Source organism: Lissotriton vulgaris, chromosome 6 (assembly GCF_964263255.1).
Source record: "Lissotriton vulgaris chromosome 6, aLisVul1.2, whole genome shotgun sequence".
Lineage (NCBI taxonomy): Eukaryota > Metazoa > Chordata > Amphibia > Caudata > Salamandridae > Lissotriton > Lissotriton vulgaris.
The window spans coordinates 1,695,086,810-1,695,099,376 of NC_141694.1; the positions used below are offsets into that span (position 1 = coordinate 1,695,086,810).

The window sequence follows — 12,567 nt, forward strand, 5'->3', positions numbered from 1 at the left end:
TTTCTATCAATTTAGATAGAGGCTCAGAGGCTGTCTTGGGTAACTATAGATGTGAGATGGCTACTGTGTCTTTAAGTTGTATTGATGGAATAGCTCCTCTTGATGAATCCATACTGAAGGCTAGCAGAGATGGAGACTGAAATACTGGTGTACTAGAATATCAAAGATAGATGAAGTAACCTGAACATCCTGTAATGTACAAACATAATTTTGTTCCACCCTGAAGAGCCTTCACTTTTAGTGGTTCCTTTATTTGAAGACCTCTTCTGAGAGAGTAAGCTGGTTATCCAAGTTGCATCCAAACTGTGATGGCATTGTGTGCAAACAACAATAAACTGGACTGCAGCCCCAGTATTTACCAATTAATTCAAGCATTCCACCCATTACTTTTGTTATTCCTTTGTGTGTTTTCCTAAGTGGGATGTGTGTGCCCAAACGTGTGTCCCCTGCACACTGCATCACTGGAACCAAGCTATACCTGGCTGATGAGCCCTAACTAGGGTGACATCTGTTTTTGGATTGCTTGTGTCTGGGTCCAGGGAGGAACAGCCTTGGCAGTTCAGGCTGGACTTTTCCTACTGGAGCTGTGTGAAAACTGATTTGCATAAGGCTGGGGCAAAGCTCAGGTCCTAGGAATACAAAATAACGATGGACTGTGATGCGTTCCCGCGGTAATAGCCAGTGGTTGAGATTAATTTAAGCATTCTATCCATCACTTTTAGTATACTTTTGTGTGCTGCCGTAATTGGGAGGGGTATGCCCAAACATGGGTACCGTGCACACTGTGTCACTGGAACCAAGAGAAACCTGACTAATGAGTCCATGCTAGGGCGAAACTCGTCCTGGGTTGCTTATGTTCCGGTTTAGGGAGGACCTGCCTTGGAAGCTTGAGCTGGACTGTTGACAATAGAGCTGGGTCAAGACTCATCTGCATAGTGTGCAAAATAACAATAGCTGGGATGCTGCCCGACTAATTACCAGTGGCTGATATTAATTCCAGTATTCCATCCATCTATTTTTGTATAGTTTTTAACTTTCGAAAAGTGCCATTTTCAGAATAGCAACTTACAATTCAATTTACTATTAACGAGGTTTTTGAACTGCAATTTAATTGAGTGTAAAAAGCAGTTTATGAGGGGGACAGCAGCACGACAGTGAAAAATAACTTTCTGAGTTTTTTACTGTCGAGACATATAAAATGTAATACACATGTTCTACTTTTGTAAATACCAGGTATCCTGCCCTATGAGCTTTTAGGGTCTACCATAGGTGGGTGACTTATACATATTCAGACGGAAATTGCATTTTGCTAAGTTGAAATGGCTGTTTAAAACTGCACTACAGCTTTAATGGCAGGCCTGAGACATATTTTAATAGGCTAATTTGGTGGGTGGCACAAGGAATGCTGCAGCCCACTGGTAGTGTTTAATTCAATGTACATATAGTACAATTTACTGTGTACCAACCAGGTGTGGGTCACTTTTACCATGCTCTCAAGGGAGAGTACAAGTACTTTACCAATGTCTAGTAGGAACAAAGTACACACATTCCTAAATGTCAACACAAACAAGAACAGCAAAGAAAAACAAAAGAAGGCAAAAATCTGGGGTGACCCACATAGGGCCCACAGAGGGCCAGGTCCAATTATATTCAACCAATCATTGCCATTAAAAAATAATAGGGGGATTTAATATCGACGTTTGCATCATTGGATGCAGAATCAATAAAGACTCATTGGTGCATAAACAGGGGGCAAGTACACAGTGAGCAATAACTTGAATGTTACCTGAAAACTCATTGCTAAATAGAGGGCCTAACACATATTGGTTGTTAATTATTATACCAGGCTACATTTAAGAAATGTGTAGGCTCGCAATGTTGTAATCCGTCCACAGTCAGAGGTTCCGCTGGTTCTTCCCTTATAACACTCATCACATTAGAAAGTGAGGTTGAGAAGCTGTGCCAAAGGAACAACTGCTATGCTACTGAAAGATTGGCGGGAAAAAACACAAGCCATTCAGAAATATCATGAAAGCTTTGCTTTAAGAGAAATGCAGACATATGGAAGAGTCTATAAGCATTTTGAGACCAAATATTAATGCTTTCTTTGAATACATCTAATCAGGAGGGATTGTTTCAGGTTATAACAGTAATAGGAGGCCCAGAAAAGCTGCCCTGAGATTCGACCTCACAATTAATTTCATTACATCTTTGGTGACATTCTTTGAACTCAGAAACGGTGAAGTATGGAATGCTTGAAAATGTTTCAGCAATTGACAATTGCACAGCACCACATTCCGGTCCATTTGTTTCCACTGTTCCACTCTAGACAGGGGGCAAGCATATGCAAATTAGTCTTGGTCTTTCCCCTATAGTCCTACTCCAACCTGATCTACCAGGAAACTTTTGTTCTGAACTAAAATACAGCCAAGACCATTTTCAGCTTTATTGGGTGTCTTTGGAGAAGTGTAGCTTGAATACCATGACACAATATGTACAGTAACCACAATGGGGGATACCCATTACACTTAGGGCCCGATTAAAAGTTTGACGGTGCTTAGGTGTGACCAGCCTGCAGCTGTACCACCAAACCCATGTCAGAACTGCCCACCGTATTATGACTTTTTAGTCATTGGCGGGTGGCTCCTTTGCCATTCCCGCGGCGGTGCCCCGCCATGGGAATGTCAAAGGAAGTTCCAGCATGGCATGGACTATGAAGTCCATACCGTGCTGGAACTGGGGGCACATGCACACAGGAGGGGCACATGTTGTACCCCTTGGGTGCATCCACATGGAGTGAGGCACATCCTTCCTCACTGCCACTGATTCATAGAGGTTAGAACTCCACGAAGTCAGTGGCAGTGAGGAAAGTCGTAATATGCTTAGCGGGACTGAGGCTGCCCCTCCAAAACTATTGATGCCTCTTGACCACCGTGCCACCGCCAGGGAATGGTAGTTCCCTGGCAGAGTCGGCGGTCCAAGGGTGGCAACACAGCCAAGGTAGTAATGTTGGGATAAGAAAACCGCCGCCACCGTAAGTCTGTTGGTCCAAGGAACACTAGGTTGTTAATTAGGTCATTAAAGTTTCACTTTAAAATAACAAAAGGTGCTGGATGGATTGCTGGCAAAAATCTCAACCCCTGACAATCACTCAAGCCTTGCTTCTGTGCACGGTCTGTCATGTCTAGATGTTCCTGCTCCAATATGAACAGGTGAGCCTAACTGCAAGATGCATTCATCATTACTAAGTCGCGGATATGAGCCTCCTGAGATGGAGATGGTGACTTAAGGGAGCATTTTATCAAGAGTTTATGTAAGGAAGGCAAGCTGCTCAGTCATTTCATATGGATGTTTTAGAGATTTTCCAATAATGCATTCAAACAGTCCAAACCTCAGCAGATCCATTGCCTGTAGCACCAATATTAGGGTGTGATCCAAGGTTACGTTCTTTATGTATAACAGGTGGAGATGGAATTAGCTTCTTTTTTACCACACACTTGAAAAGCAGTTCTAAGTAAAGTTTGCTGTCCAGCAAGAGGACGTTGCATTGTGTGCTGTTTGACAGTATAGGGTCTGAGAAACCTACTGTCACAGAGGACAGCAAATTTTCTAAATTGAGTTTGTAGGTGTCTAGTGTCTGAAGCAGACAATTTCTTTTTGTGATTGTAACTTTAAGAGATATTTGACATACACTGTTAAATATTACCATGCACTATGTGTGATGTCACATTTCACCTATTAAACTGATGCAGAGCTGGGTGTCATTAATTACTGGATTACAACAGATTAATTTGTAACCATTCAAATATTATACGTATATGTTAAAGAGCAAGGAAGGATGCAATGAACCTGTGACCATCCATCAGGCTATGGTATACTAGTATATTTGAAGTGCTCATTTTTTATGATTTGATTGTGGTTCAGTAAACATTAGGGCAGCTATTTCAGTATGTGCATGTTGATCTCCTTGTATGTCTGTCTAGCTTTGAGTAGTATCACTAGAGCAACTATACTTAATACTGCACAGAGATCTAGGTAGATGAGTAAACAATCATCATCATCAACATTCATGTTGACTGTTTTAGGGCTGTTACCTGGAATGCCAAAATAAAATTTTTGCAGAAGGAGTTTTCGGGAGAGGGCATTTATTAATCTATTTTCGAACAGTTCAGGAATTGACTTTGCTTCTTTAAGGTATTAATAACTTTTAGCTAAAGGGGTCCTATTTTAAATAGGCTGATCTAGCCACTGGGGCTCTGTTAATATACATAAGTGTTTTAATAACAAAATAGTGATTTGTATGATTAAATCGTAAAATGAGTTAAATCAGTCCAGCCTGTCCCTAATATATATTTCTAGGGGTATGCAAAGCCGCATCTTTGAGAAGTTGACAATGTCAACATTTCTAGGCACATTATAGGCATCACATTAGATATTGTGTTTTATTTCTTTAATTCTGACCATCATACAAGGAATCTCCCTCCAAACATTGTGTTTCACTTTCACAGTAGTAACTTCATGCACTGAATTTTTTCTCACATTTCCACTAAAAAAAACACAAGATAGAAATAATTATCTTGTGTCCAAGGTGTGGCAAGTTGTGATACACAAGTATTCTATGTGATTTGGTGCATTAACTGCAGGAGTAGCTACAGTGAGAGCATATTTACTGCACAACTTTCAGCATTTCACAGACAAGCTCACATTAAAAAATGATCTGGGTTGACAAATTATGCATAGAATTTCCAAAGCAGAGTATACACATATCTTGCCCCATAATTGCAATAATTCATATATTTGACCATTGACTTTTGGCATGAAGTTATACAAGTATTGGTACAACTAGTAGCATCTACCATAGCTCTGCAACAACATTATAATGGTATACTCATGTGGTGCTAAGGATATCTCATAATCAATATCAGGGTACTGCAGAGGTTCTAGCAAATATTGATGAACCCAAAAAGAAAGGGAAATTCATCTCCCGGACTAAAGGATGTTATTGATATCACCAGTGGGCAGATAAATAGAGTTCCACAGTTTACACCCATGCAGTACACATATTACATTCAAAACATACTTTTTTACTCAGAGCAGTTGCATCAGAAATGTACCCATTTAACTTGTAATTAATGGTTTCGTGTGACATATAATATCTGGAAAATGTAATGCTTCAGACACGATTTAGTGTGAGAAAAATTGTAATTCGACCTATAATATTGAAATATTCACACGTTACAAAAGATGGAATGTTTAGAAATCTTCACAAAACGTCACTTGTGGGTGAAAATTAATGCAAAACTATTTTGAGTTTAGTATTCTCCTGCCAAAAAACATGTGACACAGACCCCCCCATTTAAAATGGGCTTCTCTAACAATGTACTTTGCAGAAATTTTGATTGTAGTTAAAATGTTATAATCTTCAGAAAGTTTGCAAGAAATCTACATTTCAAAACTTCTCCACAAAATTTTCAGAAGCATATATTTATAGCTTCAAACACTTCCAATTCACAATTGAAATTGACTACTCTTGCAGGCCAAATTCTGTATTAGATGTAGTTTTTCAATATTATATGTGGATGAACTGAATAACAGAGACTTTCTTCAATCATTTGATTCACTGATGGCTGTTACATTGAGAAATAGTATGTAAATCATGTTCATTATGTAGTTTTTGGTACTCTGGATAATTGTAAATGAATTACAATGAACTATGGGCCAGATGTATTACCATGACAATAATTTCCAATATCAATTTAAGGGGGCCCATTAGATGAACACTTTAAACCGAGCTACAGCCACTCTGCCACTGAATAGCTAAAATAATGACAAAACATTGTGTCCAAGGACTGAAGAACCCTATCTACAGATAAGTGACTATTCTCTATTTCAAGAGATTGTGCATATCTTACACTCTGTTCTGTCATTTGCTTTATTATGTGTAAAAGTTTCAGAATTGCTAGTAGCATCCCGGCCTTGCTTGGTTTGCCTCCAAAAGTTATCCTGCTGACCTCTTGTAATACAGCTCTGCCTTGTCATGCTCTGTGCCTTGTCTGCATTCAATTACATATGGCGACTGATGTGGGGTTCGTGGGCAGAGAAAGAATTGTGCTATTGGTAATCTCAATTTCTTGACCATTGTGGCTGACTCAGCTTCATTACCCTAGTGGAGGTTGTAGCGTGAGTTGGGACCACTCACCCAGTGCAAGGTGTTCAGCAATCAAAGCACTTGCTCACGTTCTGTGGTAGAATTCTCTTTAGCAAATGAATAGAGCGGCTGTATGTTAGGACAATATGGGTTGTCTACTAATTCACTGACCTATTGAGGTAAAACATGTCTACAAAATCTTTACGTTCTCAAAAAGAGCAGTAGTGGATCTTCCCATGGTGAGTTTTCATAAAATTGCTTGTTTTTTTAAAGGTTATTTGGTCCCACTGCAGACATAATTTTAGTTTCTGACTTCTATCGAGGACTGAACCCCAATAAATCTTGGCAGCATAATTTGTAAAATCTGCTCATGGCAGCTGCACAAACTAAATCCGTCTTGGGAATCATAAGCCTGTGCCCCCGATATATGACAGAGCCAATTCAGGGTTGTATGGAATATGAAACAACACACGTGACTAATTAGCACAACACTGCTGCTTTGTCGATTTTAAAGCCGCGTTCGATAGAGTGCCCAGGGCGGCCCTTTGGAAAAAACTGACCCAGTGGGGCATTCCAAATGAAATACTGAACCCAATTATTCAACTCTACTCTGACACATGGGTCCGAGTGAAGCTAGGGTCCGGCTTGCATCTCTCGCGGAAAATTATGACCTCTCGCGGTGTCAAGCAGGGATGCGTGCTGGCCCCTCTCCTCTTCAACCTATTTATAGCCGACCTGTCAAGCACTCTAGACAAGGTAAATAGCCATCCACCCAAAATAGGTGGTGCGGCACTATGTAACCTTTTATACGCTGACGATTTGGCCTTGTTCAGCCTTACCAGAGTAGGGTTACAAAGGCTCCTCGCTGAACTATCACAATACACATCTGACAACCAGTTAGAAATCAACATGGAGAAAACCTTGATAGTCCCATTTGGCAAGAAACACCACAGCGGCGGCGGTTGGGCAATTAACAATACAAGCCTTTCGATTGGCCAGTCATATAAATATTTAGGCATCCATTTGGACGCAAGGGGCAGCTTCTCAAAGCAAAGCAGTGTGATCGCAGCTAAAACTACGGCCTTAGTGGTATCCTTAGCCAAATTATCGAAGAAACTTTCAGGACCAACCTTTGCCCCTTTATTAGAAGTCCTTAGAGCTAAAATAGGGCCAACACTTTCTTATGGCATAGAGATCTTTAAAGGCAAAATGAATACTGCTCTTAACAAATATACAACTAAAATCTATAGGAAGCTACTTCATTTACCGAGCGTTGCTTCCCCTGCTCAGATTAGACTAGAGCTGGGATTAACCAACTATGAAGCCTCTAACGTCAGTACTTACCTTAAGCTATGTCATAAATTAAGACAGGCCGAATCAGGCACGCTAGAATCCCTAATATGGAATGAAATAAACGAGACTAATCCAGGGGGAACATTTGGGCGCCTTCTGAATGATTACATTCATCAAATGTCAGCTGCCGATCTTTGGGCCCTCAACCCCAGCCAGACTGTCTTTAAAACCATAATCAATAAATGCGTCAGACTGAAATCTCTGGCTTCAGACAAAGCTCTTGTCACGAAACGCAGTCACTCCTGGGCGATAGTTAATTCCTACAAACGATTGACCCCTGCGGCCTACCTCTCTACGACATTTGCACTTTATTTAAAGCGCTGTCTGATTGCCCTAAGATTGGGAGACTGGCGCTTTCTTCAAAATCTTCCCACCTGGCGTCGTAAGAAGGAAGATACAACATGTAGAGGATGCGGGTCAGCAACACAAACAATCTTGCATGTGCTCTGCATCTGTCCCTCATTCAATCTCCAGCGTCAATACCTGCTCAAGCCAGAATGGAACAGACTTGGTATTCGGACCTGTAGGCACGCCATCATCGCTGCTCTGTCTCCAGATAATATTGTTTTAAATATAAATCTGTCTAAATTTATTCAGTATGCCTATCGCAATTTAGATAAAATGGACATTGCTGAGGCCATATAGCTGATTACTAAGACGGAACCTGCATTTTAAAAGCCTTGCAATAACGGGGAGAGTTAATTTACAAATTGAAAGGTTTTTAACTAACATACTTCGGTCTTATTTCTTTCTTTTATCATCTTTTATTCATAAAACTGTACACAATGTGATTTGTGCAATCTTTTAAAGATATGTTTTTTCTATCTAAATAAAGAATTACTACCATGTTGGCTTTATCTAGTTACCACACCACTTCCTTAATATTTAAACTCCCTCCTTAATTGAACTCAGCTTTATTGATAATGCCTAAAAATGGTCAGAAGAGAAGATTGGAAGTCTGACAGTGCCATTTCCATACCACTCTTCAATAAACATTTTCAATTCTAAAAATTCTTGGAGCTGTAATCTTGCAGTCTTTTCCTACATATTTAAAAGTAGAGAAATATTAGATAGATGGTTGTACTTTTTAGTTTTTCAAATATTGAGGCTGAAGAGCTGCTTTCTAAACCAGAGGTCCAGCCAGCCCTTTTTCTGGAAATTTGCCAGTTTAAAATAAATTGCTTCAAATTATGCTGGTAGGTAGAAGATGATTGATGCATTTAACCTATAATGCTTTATGGACTCAGAACTCTGGTGCAATAATATTTGGGTTGGTAATAAAGTATTGCATTGTTTGATTAAACACAAACATTCCAGAAATAATTTGTGTGATTACAGGTGAGTCAGTCTTTTGTGCCATTTCAATCTTTTCCTGCAATATTGAATCTGATTATGTCAGTGTTATCAAGGAAATGTTTGTACTTTACTTCATTACAAGACGTTTTATAGAAATATTGGTATGGACTGAATACAAAGTTGTCCAGTACTATTATGAATACGATTTTGAAAGGATTTTCATCATACAGTATTTCTTGATTCTTTTTTCCTGATCAGTTGTCGACTTATATATCATTGATATGTTCTTAAGTGATTTGCTAGGTGAATCATCTCAATTAATATATCTTATACTATATGTATGTGTATTTCTCATTATTCCTAATTCATTCAATTATTTGTTTCTGTGCCTGTTTTTCAAATAGTTGTTTACTTGGAAAATTCGTCAGCAATATACATAAACAAATTGGGATAGAAACCAAAATTATCAATTACATTGGGTGGTATTTTTGTGGCTTTTAAATTGCTTTATGAAATGATCATGCATGTATAATGTTGCATGCCCCAAAAACATTCTTCATACACTAGCTCTTATATCAGAGAGTTAGGGTATCCACAGCACCATGTTTGTCATGTACTGAGTGGGTTGGCTGATTATCTATATACCGTTTGTGAGGCAGCTCTCTTTTGTATTAGTCAAGTGATGTTCCTTACTGTTAAATAGTCAACAGAACCCGGCTTTGCTACTTTTCATGGTGGTAAGCATTTATTTCTGCATTCACTTTGTGCCTGCCACTACTGCCCCTGTTGTATGATATTTTGCTTCCCCAATACAGATACATGTACTATGTATTAAGGTAAGTGAACAGAAAGCTGAGACACATTTGTAACACCATACATGCAGTATGTTTTCCATTCCATGTTAATCCAGTAAAATCTAGAGATTATTACACAGGTGCATTTCAAAAAAATGAAAAAAAATAATAATTTGCCTGCCATTACTATCTTTTGATTGGAGAATCTGCTCAAAATTCTGCTGAGGACATCTGTTCCATCTTTTACAGTTGATTCAGTACGACTGCATGTAACTCCATGGTTACTCCTTCTCAATCACTCTGTCCAGATATTTTTCAACCAAAAATTGAAAAGATCCCCTGTATATTATCAGTGCATGCTGATGCTATTTATTGTCAAAAATAAGCAAATCAGGTGATGCATCTGAATCTACCTAGTCACTGTTTTTTTACATGTTTCTTTGCAAAATTACATTGATTGTTTTGGAATCTCTTCTGGATCTAGGTCTTGTGTAAGTCATCAACATTGCTTGGCATTTCTATTACATCTACTGTATCAACCCTCTGTAATCTTTCTTTGAATCTGGCAGGAAAGACCTACAGAAAAAGATCTTGTTGCTACCTTTTTGAATGAACCTACCACTGATCCTAAGATCATGGTGAACTACTCTTTATCCATGCCAAATCTTAACAAAATACTGGGAAATGTTTGGATTTATGAGTTAGTATAACATTTTAACATTTCGAATCTTCATAAGTCCAGGTTTCCTTCCACATTTGGCATGGAAACCATTTTGGTGACATGTGCGAATGATCTTTAAATGATATTGGTTGAAAGAGGTGAAACTGCTCTAATCCCGTTGGTCCTCTCAGCAGTATTTTACAGAATGTTCTGTTGAGCTATTCTGATCTTCATTCTATAGGCGTTAAAGATTTAGTATTCATCTAATGGTTCACTTTAGTGGAAACAAACGCAAAAAGGTGAGGGATACAATGCTTGAGTTAATCTCAGGCAATGGTTACTCAGGGCCACACCCCAGATCATCATTGTTTTTGTGCAGTTTCATATCAAAGTGTCTGCTCTATGTTTAACTTCTAGCCTGGACAATAATAAACTACAGAAACACACCCATTTCATAAAAGTAAGTTATCTATTACAAGTATTTGTGATGAAAAAATCACTTAATTAGGTTGTGTGTAAAAATAAAAATTGAAAACAATGCACAACCCATGCAGTGATAAGTCTTATGTTTGCGTCCTTAAGTCCTAATCAGATATACAGCAACATTTCCACTAACCTGGCCTGGTTAATGTTATACATTAGGATTAAGTGTGTTCTTTTATAACATTCACAGCTCAAGGGTACAATGTAAAGGAATACATAGTCCAGTTTTTTATACAGCTAAGAGCTGATAAAACCTCTGGGTGGGCTAAACAGAACAAAAAATGGAATCACTGCCAGAATTGTGCATATGAACACCAATGTCTGGTACTTCCCATTTCTCAGGGACTGCTCAGGATGCAAGTCAGAATACTACGGTATATTTGCATCTCCATGTTGTTGATACCTCCTGAATCATTAATTCCTGATGCGGGAAAATCTAGTTGGTATTGTCATAGCATTAGAATGATGGCCTTAGTTTAACAGACCAGGTTTTGCAGCCAATTTAGTATTTGTCAAAAGTGGGCCCATCACAAAGAAAGGCACACATTTCATTTCACAAGAGGTACACTTAATGTAGGAGGAAACCCCTTGTAAAAGAAAACTTCCAGTAAAGACTTTTTTATCACTATAGCTGCTTCGAACGTTCCGCGCCAGTGTGGAACGTTCGAAGAAAGGGCTGGGCCGCGTCGGCCATTGGCAGCAGCAGCCAGGTAGTGCTCGCGACGGCCAAAGGCCGACAGGAGCACTTAAGGGGTTAAGTATAGGATACTTTCATCGTTTGTGTAGAAAATGTACAACAAGGTAGAGAAAATAGAATTTCATTATCATTTACCATCAATCAACTATACATTCTCATTTATCACTGTTGACGAGTGAATGCAAAGACTGTAGACTGAATGTTTTGAATTCATATTTCTGTATCACTGCAAACGCAGACATGCAGAAACATATTTCCATGTGATATCAGAATAAAGTCAGACCTTTTGGTTTCGAAAATACTAGATATTAGTAGATGTGGAGCTGTCAGCTGTAGGAGCGGTGGTGTACAGGTGGTAGCGGTAGTAGGGGTGTATAGATGGTGGTGGTGTAGTACCAGTGGTATTCATGGTGTTGATTATTGTGTGGCATGGGCTATATTTGTGTTGTAAGTGGTGATGGAGCAGCTGGTGGTAATGGTATTATTTGAGGTATTGATGGTGATATTGATGGTAGTGGTGGTATAAGTGGGGTATTTGTGGGACAATTGGTGGTGGTATTAATGTAGGAGTGGTATTGGTGATGGATGTGGAATGTATAGGAGGTGGTGGTAATATTGGTGGTGACATGTATTGGTGGCATTTGTGGTGGAGGTATTAGTGGTAATGACAATTGTGGTGTGATTATTTTGGTAAAGTAGGTGTCATTGCTATTACGTTAGTGGTATTGGTATTGTATTATTTATAGCTGTGGTCAAGATGGGGTGGTATTGGTGGCATATGTATTACAGCTTTGGTGATGGTGGTATTGGTAGTGATGGTACTGGTGGTATTTGTACATGTGGTATTGTTGGTGGTGGTACCGGTGTAGGTGTAGGCATCACTGAATCATTGAATGTGGCAAAAGTGAGATAAATGAATCTCATTGTTGCATATAAAGTAGTCCCTCATGCAATAAAGGCACTTTGCACAAGGTAGAATGATACACCAGAGTCAAGAGCATGACAGAGAAAGATACATATTTTTATGGCATGACCTTTTAGTATCAAGATAAATAACAGGTAGCAAAGGGTCTTGCACAAACTAAAGGTACCTCTAATCAGTCCTAAATACCTATTGCAGCAAACAATTTTCACA

At 39.1% G+C, this 12,567-nt stretch overlaps 1 protein-coding gene across 1 annotated transcript in view; it reads right to left on the reverse strand.

Annotated features, from left to right (window-relative positions):
- The window catches only part of USH2A (usherin), a 2,319,650-nt gene that overhangs the window by 2,063,106 nt on the left and 243,977 nt on the right, over window positions 1–12,567 (reverse strand). The gene's annotated exons all lie outside the window — the stretch shown is intronic.